The sequence below is a fragment of the Balaenoptera musculus genome, chromosome 17 (genome assembly GCF_009873245.2).
Source record: "Balaenoptera musculus isolate JJ_BM4_2016_0621 chromosome 17, mBalMus1.pri.v3, whole genome shotgun sequence".
Lineage (NCBI taxonomy): Eukaryota > Metazoa > Chordata > Mammalia > Artiodactyla > Balaenopteridae > Balaenoptera > Balaenoptera musculus.
In genome coordinates, this window is record NC_045801.1 from 11844831 (window position 1) to 11857379 (window position 12549).

Consider the following 12549-nt stretch of genomic DNA (forward strand, 5'->3'; position numbering starts at 1 on the left):
GCATATATATTTGTATGTAATCTCACACAATTAGGATATCAGCTTATGAGGACAGGTATGTTATCCATTTCGTGTTCACTCATGAAACTCCATTGTCCAGGAACTGCTTGGCAATGATTAGCACAGAGCGATTGCTTAGTGAAACGAAGACTGCGTTTAGGAGCCAACATGCAGTTCTTGACTCTTTTTTTTTTTTTTAACATCTTTATTGGAGTATAATTGCTTTACAATGGTGTGTTAGTTTCTGCTTTATAACAAAGTGAATCAGTTATACATATACATATGTTCCCATACCTCTTCCCTCTTGCGTCTCCCTCCCTCCCACCCTCCTTATCCCACCCCTCTAGGTGTTCACAAAGCACCGAGCTGATCTCCCTGTGCTATGCAGCTGCTTCCCACTAGCTATCGATTTTACATTTGGTAGTGTATATATGTCCATGCCACCCTCTCACTTCGTCCCAGCTTCCCCTTCCCCCCTCCCCGTGTCCTCAAGTCCATTCTCTAGTAGGTCTGTGTCTTTATTCCCGTCCTTCCCCTAGGTTCTTCATGACCTTTTTCTTTTTTTTTTTTTTAGATTCCATATATATGTGTTAGCATACGGTATTTGTTGACTCTTTAACTTCGATCTTAGGTGAGCTTTTCCTTTTCGATGGTGAGAATGTCCCCAGAAGTTACAGAGCTATTTCCTTCCTTTCCAAGAAACTCAGTGGGAAAAAAAGATGTCTTTTTTTTCCCATTTTTTCCAATGTTTGAGTACCATTGGACTAATGGGCCATTTGCTTAGTCCGGAAACAATCTCTGTGGTCAAAAGATGAAATTCACTGATTGGTTAGACCAGATCCTGCTTTCACCACTGGAGGTGGGACTGGTCAATCCCCAAGCCACATGGACTTAGGGAATGGGAGTGCTGTGACTCCCCAAAAGAAAGCAGAGATGTTGCTACCAAGGGGAGATCCAGGTTCTATGAGGTCTAAAACTTAAATTAAGAAAATGAGTATAAAACTGCAAATGCAACATTAATCATAGGGCACTGGAAGTGGCCTGTGTGTGTGTAACAGGCCCCGAAACTGAAAATTATAGCATCACGGCAAGTCTATTTTTGGGAAAGAAAAAGTAAAAAAGAAAACAGACGTCTTCACAAGGAGACTGAAAGGGAAGAAAAAATGTGGACCAGACAGAGAGACCATGCAAGAGGAGGGCTTGATTAGAGACAAAAGAAGGACAACTGTCAATTAGACATGACAAAGCTTCCCTGTCTTCAGCTGAACACTTTTCCTGCTCAATGCAGGAATTTTCAGAGCGATTTCCAGCCAGGAAGAGAGGAATGCGGAATTTGGTCTTAAGCTGTCTGTTCTTACCATTGTCTGCAGCTTGCTCTGAAGTGACTTGTGGAAAGAACAGCTGTGTGTCCCTAGTACAGCTAATCCTTTTGGAAAAAAAAAATAAGTTACATAACATAAATGTGTTTAGCTCAATCTCCGCCTCCCCCATAATTTAAAACATCCCGCAGGATGTCATGTTTGGGTAAGGTGTGAATATTAATGATGAGTCCTAGCACTATACATCCAGTATCTCAACACACGGGGAGAGGGGTCTCGCTTCCTGGGTCATGGATGCTTATCCTGCAATTCTGGGGGAATTGGTGGAGCTGAACATGTACCTAGAAACACAAATGGACTCGGCGCTCAAAGTCTGAGCAGTTCTGTCCTGGTGAGTTCATAAAGTGTTACATTGGTGAACTTGTGTAGGCTGTGAACGTAGTCCTACAGAGGTTGGGTGAGGCTGCAAGGGTATTGATAGGGACCTGGGGGAGAAAGCAAGGAAAAGAACGTGCGTGGGCCAAGTGTGAGGGCTGCACTAAGAACTGGCCCCTGCAATAATGCCTGATGACAAGCACCTTCTACATTTGCTGTGTTTTTCTGAGCTCTTTCAGATTACAGACATTAACGTCACACACTCACGAACAAATAGAGCTCAGAGATCATGTGGGTCAACTTCTTTATGCAATCAAGAATAATCTGAGGTGTCGTGATGGTGGTCCCATGTATGAAGTGTCTGCAATATGCCAGGCAATATGCTCAGTGCTTTCCATGAAATATTTCTAATCCTCAAAACAACCCTCCTCCTAAGATATTATGATGCCACTGTAAAGCAAGCAAGCAAGCAAACAAAAATCTGTCCAGAAGTCACAGGGAGAGTAAATAGTTGACACAGAGTTCAACCTCTCATCTAACCCCAAAGCTCCTGATTTCCATGAGTAATAGATCCTAATAATAGCTTTATTATTATGATTATTATCACTATCTATAATTAGTGAGCTCCACTGTATGCCAGATACTGTGCTAAATGCAATGTGTGTGTGTGTGTGTGTATTTACACATGAGAAGACTGTGACTTTGAAAATCTACCCAAGGTAATTTATCCAAGGTCATTAGTCAATATTTGATATGTGAACCCTTGTTGTTCTGATTCTAGCGATTAGAAATGAAATGCTTTGCTTATATTCACTCACGGGTGATGTTGAGGCTCAAGTGTTCCTGAGGACTTGGTGATGTGGACAGCTGGGCTTTTCATGGCCAGCAGCCTGGCGGCCAGTGCTACAGAATTTATGATAGGGTAGCTTAATGGGGAATGCCTCCCCAGAGGACAATTTTACACTTGCCTGATGATTCCAAAGTAGTTGACTCTGAACCGGACCAGTGGGCCCCTAAACCACGCCATGCCACAGCTACATGTCATGAGCTTTGCTTACTCCATGGTGTTCAAGTAACCACAGCCCTTGGGGGGATGTGTAGCCGATCCCACGAGCTGGCTTCCTTTCCACTCTCTTGACTGTTAGCTCTTCTGTGGTGGCCAGAGAACAGACTGCCTCAGCATTTAGATTCGAAAGTGCACATTAGAGTCCCACGTGTGCTGGCCAAGGCACGCATAGCTCTGCCAGTCTTGTATTTCGTGTTCGTCCAGCTCAGAGACGGCAACTCATCGAAGGCAATGGAGGACTCATTGGACGTCCTGGGTCTGAGGAGTTGATCCATGAAACCCCAGAGAGAAACGTGACATGGTCTGAAGTACAGAACCTTGGCCGATGCTTTTTCAGGAACCTCCCTCCAAAGAGCTGGTTTGAGATAAAAATGGTATCCCACTTGAGAAACCCTTATGTTGGGTCTGGTCAGGGCAAGAGTCCAGGCATTCCAGGAGTCTGTGGAAGAAAAACTAGATTTTCACTTACTTGAGGCGTGGGTTTCAATTCTCATTTCAAAAGAGTCCAAGATGAAAGAACCCTACCAGCTAATTTTAGAGCAAATGGTTTTATCCCCGATTGACTCAAACAGGGAAGAAGAAAGGGAATTGAGAAAAAAAATGGAGATCTTGACTTTAAAACCAACTAGGCCTATGAAGCCGGTGCATGCTATGATTTTATTCTTCAACATTTGAGGTAGAACACTCCATGATTGGTGCTATGCAGTAATTTTGCTAACTCATATGAAAACAAAGCCCCTCGGATGTGCCTGGGCTAACTGATTAACTAACTAGGAGGTGGTATAAAAATCCCTCTGTATCTTTAGACCTGCTTCCTCTTCTCTAAAATTGGAAGATGGAATCAGAGAAAGTTAAGGGAAAAAGGAGCTTAGAAATCATCTCATCCCCAATCCTTAAGAAGCAGAGATGTCTGAAGGTTACAGGATTTGTACAAGGTCATATAGCTAGTTTGTGGCAGGGATCGGACTAAAACTTTGGTGTTCTGAACCAAATTCATTACTTTGGCTTTTTTTCTTTAAACCAAACAGCTTCAGTCCATCTTTTTTCAGAATTCTGCGGCATGATTGGAATAATATATTTAATGAAGTCACTACCATGGAAGATTTGAAAATCTGGATTTTGAAGCACTTTGCAGATGGAAGCAGTATTTGCCACAAACCACAAGATTAGAAGGGTGATACCTCCTCCTCAGCCTTTGGGAGGTCTGGCTCTGGGAAGCCCGGCCACTGCCTCTGGAGAAACCAGGACAGTCAGCCTCAGGCATCAGGGAGAAAGAGCCACCAGCAACTGCCCTCTGACCGCCCTCTCACCCGACACTGCGGTATTGGGGACGGAAAGAAACACAATCCTACCCAGGCTTCTCCATCTTGACTGCGTTGGATCTGAGCTCCCTTTATCTCTCTAGGGCTTAGAGTCTAGGGCCTCTGGGGATGACTGAGGAAAAGATGTTTCCAAAGGATTAGCGGACATGAGAATTGAGAACCAAAGAGGGGCGAGTGTTTCTTCACTTGTTTTTCCCCACCTTCCACTGTAAGGTGGAAATCTGATCAGCAAACTCCCCATAACAAAGTGCCTCCCGCAATGCGCATGCCTGGCCCTGGTTCCTCCAGGTTTACCTTCTGCCTTTTCTCCCTCATGATGTTCCCCTCCTGGGAACTTCATTCTGCTCCTTACAACAGCCCTACTGTACCTTGCTCAAAACTCCTGGGGAGCTCTTGCTCCCTCTGCCTGGAATACTCACCCACCTCCTCCCCAGCACTACCACCAGCATGCAGCTGTCTACACATCACCTCTTCAGAAAAGTCTTCACTGACTACGGGGTCACCGCCCTCCTCTGATCCCCAGGGTGCACTTGTGCTTACCCCTGGCAGAACCGATACCACTGTATTGCTATTATCTATTTAACTTAAGTTTTCTTCAATATACCGTAAACTCCATGAGCTCAGGGGGCAATGTGTGTTTCGTTTAACATTTCGTTCCCAGACCTTAGCACAGTTCTGGGTGTGATATATATATTAGATATATAATATCTAACCCTTGTTAGATATTTAGTGGGTAAATGGATAACACCTGACATTTATTGAATGCTTACTGTTTGACTATCACTGTTTTAAAGGCTTTAAGGTTATTATCATCAATTCTTTCAACAACCTTTGAAGAAAATGTCATTATTATTTCCACTTAGTAGAGGAGGAAACGTAGGCTAGGGGCCTTTAAAAAGTGTCCCTAAAACAACATGATTAGTAGTGGAGAAGGGAATGGAAAGCATGAAGTTTGCCTTGAAAATCCATGCTCTTACTCACTTTATTGCCTGGTTCTCTCATAAACTCTGTGATTTCCCTGGGACTTGGTACAAAGGGAACGCTGTGCTAGAAAGGGTCCCTTTCAGTACTACCATGCTATCTTTGTATGACTTGATGCTGGGGCGTGGGGTGTGGTGGCAGTAGAAACAGATGCTTCTTAAGCATCTTCTAATTGACAGAAATGGGTCTCATGTTTCTGCCTCCAGGCCCTCACTTCAGTGAAGAACTCCCCCAATTCCAGTTCTGATGATTTCTGTGAAGAACAAACTGTTATCAAGGTAGGCCCGGGGCATCGTGTGTCCAGAATTTCCCGATAGTTAACAACAAACTCCATCTTGTTCATAAGAGTTCACCACAAAGAAAACCCCATTGCTTTTATGGTGTTAGTCAGGGCAGAGATTTGGGTCAAATAGGGGTGGAAGTACTTTATAAGAGAGAAAATCAGATTAGTTAGGCCTCTATACACTTTGGCTTTATTTCCTCAAGGTTTGTTGAAACCTCTCCCATTCCTTTCTATCTGACCACTCCTTCCCTATTCACCTGGATGGGACTTGCATGGTAAAGGTGAGACTTTACACAAGCCCAGAAACACCAGGGAACTGAAGCAATCATCCCTGAAAAACAAAACACATGCCCCGAAGAAGCAGACTTCATGGGAGTCAGACAAATCCGGTTGGGTGGATGTGGTAACTTTTGTTTTTTACTCTCTCCCCAGCATGCTTTCCCACCCCCATTCTCCTGGCTCAACATACATCAGGGGAATGAGCTAACTCCTTTTGTACTTCAAGGCCTGGTATCCATCAATTACTGGTGCCATCAAAACCGTAAGTACATAAGAGCTCATTTACTTAATATATATTTATGAACACCGATTTCCTGCCAAGGGTGTCCGTCAACTGATTGGGATGACGGTGCATTTAAATCCTGGGAGACTGGTGCCCAATCAGAATATAATTACAAATCTACGTCCAAGGAAGAATTTCCACAGTCAAGCCTTGGATTCCAATTTTGAGATTTACATTGTTCCTTTTAATTACATACCAACTCTGTGGTATGTAGGTGTGCCAATCTGGATTAAGTCAGACACCAGGTATAGACTTTTTTCACCATTAATATTACTCCTCAGTGTTAAGATAGTTGATATTTTAACAAATATTTTCATAAGAAATATCCTTCTAGATGTCAGACCTGCCCAAAGGTAGAATAACCTGCCTTGAGGAGTAGTGAGCTTCTAGTCACTGGAAGTGTTCAAGCAGAGACTGGATGACTGTTCGGTTGAGATAACTGTACTGGGAATTCCAGCATTAGCCACTTCTTTAGACTGAAATAATGAAACAATCAAGAACTAACAGATTCTGTGTTATATCACGATTTCATTTAGCTGCAAGAAATGCAATGCCTAACAGCAACATAGAGAAATACAAGGTTATATGTTTAATATTTCAAGAAGTCCACAGTTAGGTGGTGGATAAGCTGGTACATTGATGCTATCGGGGACTCGCGAAGTTTCTGTTTTTTTGCTCCATGATCATAAGTCAATAGACCTTATCCTCATGCTTATAATAATGATAAAGTTGTTGATGATGATGATGATAGCATTGACACTTGGTAGTTTTAACCATGTGCCAAAACTGTTCTAATTGCTTTCACGTATTTACTCATGGTTATAAGAGGGCAGTAGTACCACAGACCTCACATACGTGTTCCAGTTAACAAAAAAGGAGTGTGTGTGGGGAGAGAAACTAAAGAGGCAAAAGAAATATTTTATCAGTACAAGTATTTCTAGAAGCCCACCCAAAAGAAGTCTGCTTTAGTTCTACTGGACAAAAGAGTCTCATATGACCATCCTTAGCTGGAAGGAGGCCAAGGGAAGAGGGATCCTGAATGGAGGCTGGGTCAATGCATGAACTGCTCCTTCCACGTGAGGTAAGCCTTTTCACATCCATAATGTCAACTGATCCTTACAACAACTCTATACACTAGATACCAAAGGAAACTGAAGAACACAGAGTTTTAAGTAACTAGTCATTTAGGTATTAATTTCCAAAGCTGAGATGTGAATCCACCTACACTGACCTCAGAAACTGTGCTTCCACACTTGTCACTACAACACAAGGCTACCTCCCTAGATTGCTTTTAGTTCCCCTCCCTCCCTGAAATTCGATAACGGAGATGTGCTAGTCACCTTGAAATAGAAGACGGAGTAGAATTACACGGTGGCAAGCCCAGAGTCAGTTCTTTCCCTGTAATGGCTTTCCATGAATTTGCTGGATCCACCAAAGGTCTAATAAGGTGAATGCTCAATGCCACTTAACCAGGCACAAGTTCAGGCTGGCGCCAGAATGAAGAGCACTCACTGTTCCTGCCACTGCTGAGCGAGGCACAGATTCTCTAGATGAAAAGTCATTCTCTGGGAATAGGTCAGATCTCTTCAAAAGTGCGTTGCACATACCGGGTCATAAGAGGATCACTCATGCAGCCCCAGATTAACATCATATGTAGCAGTTCGGTCACCTGACGGCGATGCTCTTTCCTAGGTTGTTTCATCTGGCTTCCCATGAGTGGCATAAGCACTAGGAAAATCCAGATCACTGTCAGATGGAGACACTCCCTTTTTGGCAGAGGCAGAGGTATCAGCTAGGCTATTCCTGCAGGATTTGTAGGTTAATAAGGCTAAAGGACACGGTGATGACTCTCTGTCTAAAATATTTGCTGTTGCCCTAGAACCACTTCTCCCCATGGGGAGGCAGCACAGCGCAGACATAAGCACAGGCTGACTTGGATTTGAATCCCTGTCCCCCAAGCCCCACAGCCTTAGCTGTGCTATGTAAACTCTCTCAACTCATATGGTTATTTTGAGAATTAAACAAGGTACTACCTTGAAACCACTCAGCAAGGTGGTCAGCTGCATGGAGTGGAGAATCAATAAATGTGGGCTGCGATTCACTATTATTACTGTTGTTGTTGGTTCCATTATTATTTTTCAGAGTAGGTCTTGAGTTTCTTACCATCTGGAGGACAAACCCTGGAAAGATTCCCAGGTATTTCCAAGGTGAACGTGAGGTCCGTGGATATGGATTGCAAGGTTGAGGCACCTAAACCAGTATTTCAGTAATTGAAAATTAAAGCTGGAAGTCTGTTTATGCTGAGGTCCACAGGCTACTGGACCTATGAATACTTGTCCAGAATCTGAAAGATCTTTAAAATTAATTCTCTCTACTAAAATGACCCAGTAGTGGGAGAAACACTCAGGACCAGGTGATAGGGGTCTCAAAAATCAACCCCTGGGTCTGGTCTATTTCTTCCTTAAAAAAAAATGTTATTGCCCCCACTGAGATGAATAACAATATCAACCATTAACCTTTTTTAAAACACTTAGACACTTAACCCTATATTCCGCTGACATTCTAAACCTACATGTATCAGCACACGTGAGTCTCACAGTTAGTTCCTTGCTGTAGGTTCTATTAGCCTTCCTCTGAAAAGAGACAGAGACAGACAGAAATTGAACAACTGGTCCAAGGGTACAAAGCCTGTTAAGGGGCAAAGCCAGGCTTTGGACTCAGTTAGCGATGCTCTAAATGCAGCCCCTCTCTCTGTTTTAGTGCCTTCCGAAGGTAGGATGAGAAGCAGACCTATATGAGCTCCCTCTACTCATCACTCTCTTCTTTACTCACTTCTCTCCAGCCATTTTGGCCTCTCATCATTTCCTAGGACCCATCAAGTTTATTCTCACCACTGGATCTTTGCCCTTCCCTTTTCCTCTAACCTAGAATGAATTCAGGGGTCCCTCAGAGGAGAGAGTGACTCCTGAGAGGGTACATTTGTCACAGAATCCAAACTTTAAAATATAACAAAAACAAAGGAACAAAAATTCTTGTGGGCAGTAGTATAGTATAATGTGCTTGTTTTAAAATAGGAATACATTTCCAGTTCTTAATCCCCCACCTCCCATCTCCCAAAGAAACATAAAAAATCATCTGTAAGCATCCTTTAGGTTATCTATTCATCTCAGTTTGCCCAGGACAGTCCCACTTTATGCCTGTATCCTTTGTGTAATTATTAAGAGCACTCCCTTTCACTCTCAAACAGGTCTCAGTTTAGAAAATATACAGTCACCCTGTTTATAATGGGCATTTCTGTCTCCACTATCAGTTTCCAAAGTAGAGTACCTCATTAGTTGAAATCCTTTCCAGATAGCAAGCAGGAAAAAAGAATACACCTGTTTGTATCCAAGCCTGTGCTTTTCAGAAGTCTAGATGGCTCTATCCTTAAGTGATTGGAAAATCGTTCCAGCTCTGACACCTCTCCACTCACCGCCCACCAGCTATTCTCAACTCTTCTATCAGTTATTGCCTCTACCATGAAGTTGATAACAATGGACTCACATTTACAAGTTTATTTTACACACGTTTCCCTTTTGTATATATACTTTTATTGTTTTCATTTTAAGAAAAAAGATTAAGAGCTAGGTTTTCCTACTTCTTTTTATTGCCCATGGTGTCTAGCACAAAGCTACACACAAACTAGGGACACTATAAACATTGATGGAAAAGACAATATATAGGAAGGAGAGAGAGGGACAAAATATAGAAACAGGGAAGGAAAAAAGGGAGGAAGGGAGGAAGGAAGTTCAAAATATATTCCTGCAACACCAAGACTAAAGGGAAACCAGCAAGTCCCTTATAACAATGACTTGTCTTCATTCAGTGCAAACAGATGCATTCCTAACCGTGGTTATTCTCTGTGCTACTGTGAGCAACGTGCATTTCTAGACCGAAGAGTCCAGGCAGGCTGGACTGTATCAGGGTTCATCTTATATTAGCTACTTAAGACAAGCAATGTGCCTTTCTATTTGGAAAATCTTAGAAGCCCCCCAACTGAATAAAGGATGAAAGGCAATTTGTTTAAAAATAAGGAGTGCTTTCACCAGGGACTGCTTTCTCCAAGAGAACTAAGTTTCTTCACAAACAACTACAACACAGAGGTTCTTTTCTAAACCAAAAGCCTTACTGCTGCCTGAGTCTGTGCCTTCTCTTGACTAGTGTAAGAAAAATAAGGATTTTCCATTTTTTTATAAGTTTGATTTGCAAATAGGATGAGTGTTTATCAGATGAAAAGTGTTGCTTCCCTGTTGATATCAAGTTAAGCATCTCCAATGAAAAAAAAATAGCATCTTTTCTCAAATGTTGATGCTTTGTGTTTATAACAGGGTTCTATATCAGATTGAAAAAACACAAAATTTTGTAATTTATGTCTATTTCTTTATACTACATGAAAAGTGGAGATTTAAGTAAAATCACTTAAATATGATCATCTATTTTTCTCTTTACCCTTCAACCATTAATGAAATTGTTTCTTCATGTAACTCTGATTTTATTAATTCATTTGTATGCATACGAATTGCATTTATTATTTAATGAGTAGTTACTATATGAAACTAACAGTATGTAAGAGCTGGGAAAATAAATAAAAAGACAAAATTCAACACTCCTTCATGATTAAAACACCAAACAAATAGGAATTGAAGGGCACTTACTCAGCCTGATAAAGGCCATCTACAAAAAGCTCATAACTAACAGCACATGCAAGGGTGAAAGAATAGAGTTTTTCCCTCTAAGATCAGGAAAAAGAAAAGGATATCTTCTCTAACTACTTCTATTCAACACTGTGCTATAGGTTCTCATCAGAGCAATTAGGCCAGAAATAAGATAGCCTCCAGATTAGAAAGGGAGAAGTAAAGCTATCTTTATTTGCTCATGAAATAATCTTACATATAGAAAATCCCAAGGAACCCACTAAAAAATTATTAGAATTAATAAATGAGTTCAGCAAGGTTTCAAGATACAAGATCAATATACAAAAGTTAATTATATTTTTATACACTTGTAATAAATGATCCAAAAATGAAATTAGTAAAAAAGAACTCTATCTACAATAGCATTAAAAAAGAATCAAATACATAGAAATAAATCTAACAAAATAAGTGTAAAACTGATATTCTAAAAACTACAAAACATTATTGAAAGAAATTACAGAAGCCCTAAATAATTGGAAAGGTATCTTGCATTCCTGGATTGAAAAACAATATTGCTAATATGGCAATACTCTCCAAACTGATCTACAAATTCAATGCAACCATAAAGAAAATCCCAGCTTATTTCTTTGTATAAATTGATGAACGGATTCTGAAATTCATACGGAATTGCAAGGAGCTCAATAGCCAAAGTAAACCAGGAAAAGAACAATTAGGAAGACTCACATTTTCTAATTTCAAAACATACTACAAAACAATGGTAATCCAGACAGGGTGGTACTGGCACAATACATATAGATCAGTGGAATAGAATTGAGAATTCAAAAATAAATCCATGTGCCTGTGGTCAGCTGATTTTCACCAAGTGTTTCAAAACCATTCAATAGGGAAAGAACAGTCTTTTCAACAGATGGTGCTAGGACAACTGGATAAGCACAGGCAAAAGAATGAAGATAGACCCTGACTTCACACCATACTCAAAAATTAACTTAAAATGTATCAAAACCTAAACGTAAGAGTTTAATCTATAAAAGTCTTTGAAGAAAACATAGACTTAAATCTTCATGACCTTAGGTTAGGCAGTAGTTTCTTAGATACGACATCAAAAGTACAAACAACAAAAGAAAAGAATAGATAAACTGGACATCATCAACGACTCTAGAATAACTAAATCCTGGACTACAGCCTTCTGACAGCCCTGAGACAGAGGACCCAGTTAAGCTGCACTAGGAATCCTGACCCAGATAACAAATATTTGTTTTTTTAAGACGTTTTTAAAGAAATGGGCAAAGGATCTGAATAGACGTTCATCAAAGGAGGATATACAAATGGGCAATAAGCACAGAAAAGATGTCCAACATCCTTAGCCATCAGGGAAATGTAAATCAAAACCACAATGAGACTACTTCACACCCACTAGGATGACTATAATAATTTTAAAAAATAGATAATCACAAGTTTGGAGAGGATACAGAAAATTGGAAGTTCATATACTGCTACTGGAAATATAAAATAGTGCAACCACTTTAGAAAACAGTCTGGCAGCTCCTCAGAAAGTTAAATACAGGGTTACCATATGACTCAGCAATTCCATTTTCAGGTATGTATTCAAGAGAAATAAAAATAAATGTTCACACAAAACCTTGTACACAAATGTCCATACAGCATAATTCATGATAGCCCAAATTGGAAACAACCAAAAAGCTTATCAATAGATAAATGGATAAACAAAATGTGATATATTCATATAATGGAATATAATTCAGCTACATGGATGAACCTTAAAAATATTATGCTAAGTGAAAGAAGCCCACCACCAACGACCCCATATAATATATGATTATGTTTGTATGAAATGTCCAGAAGAGGCAAATCTATAGAGACAGAAAGTAGGTTAATGGTTGTCTGGGGCTGGGAAGAGGAAACTGGGGAGGAGGGCAACGGGAGTGA

The 12549-nt window shown here is 40.8% G+C and overlaps 1 long non-coding RNA gene across 2 annotated transcripts in view; it reads left to right on the forward strand.

The window, feature by feature from the left end:
* Positions 1–12549, forward strand: part of LOC118883217 — a 34799-nt gene that overhangs the window by 10280 nt on the left and 11970 nt on the right. Inside the window, exons 2-4 of one of the 2 annotated variants that reach the window (XR_005016971.1) lie at positions 5270–5341; positions 5779–5887; positions 9260–10824. This is a non-coding gene — a long non-coding RNA (uncharacterized LOC118883217). Of the gene's footprint in view, positions 1–5269; positions 5342–5778; positions 5888–9259; positions 10825–12549 lie in introns of those variants that run through there. The other variant, XR_005016970.1, reaches the window with a different exon arrangement.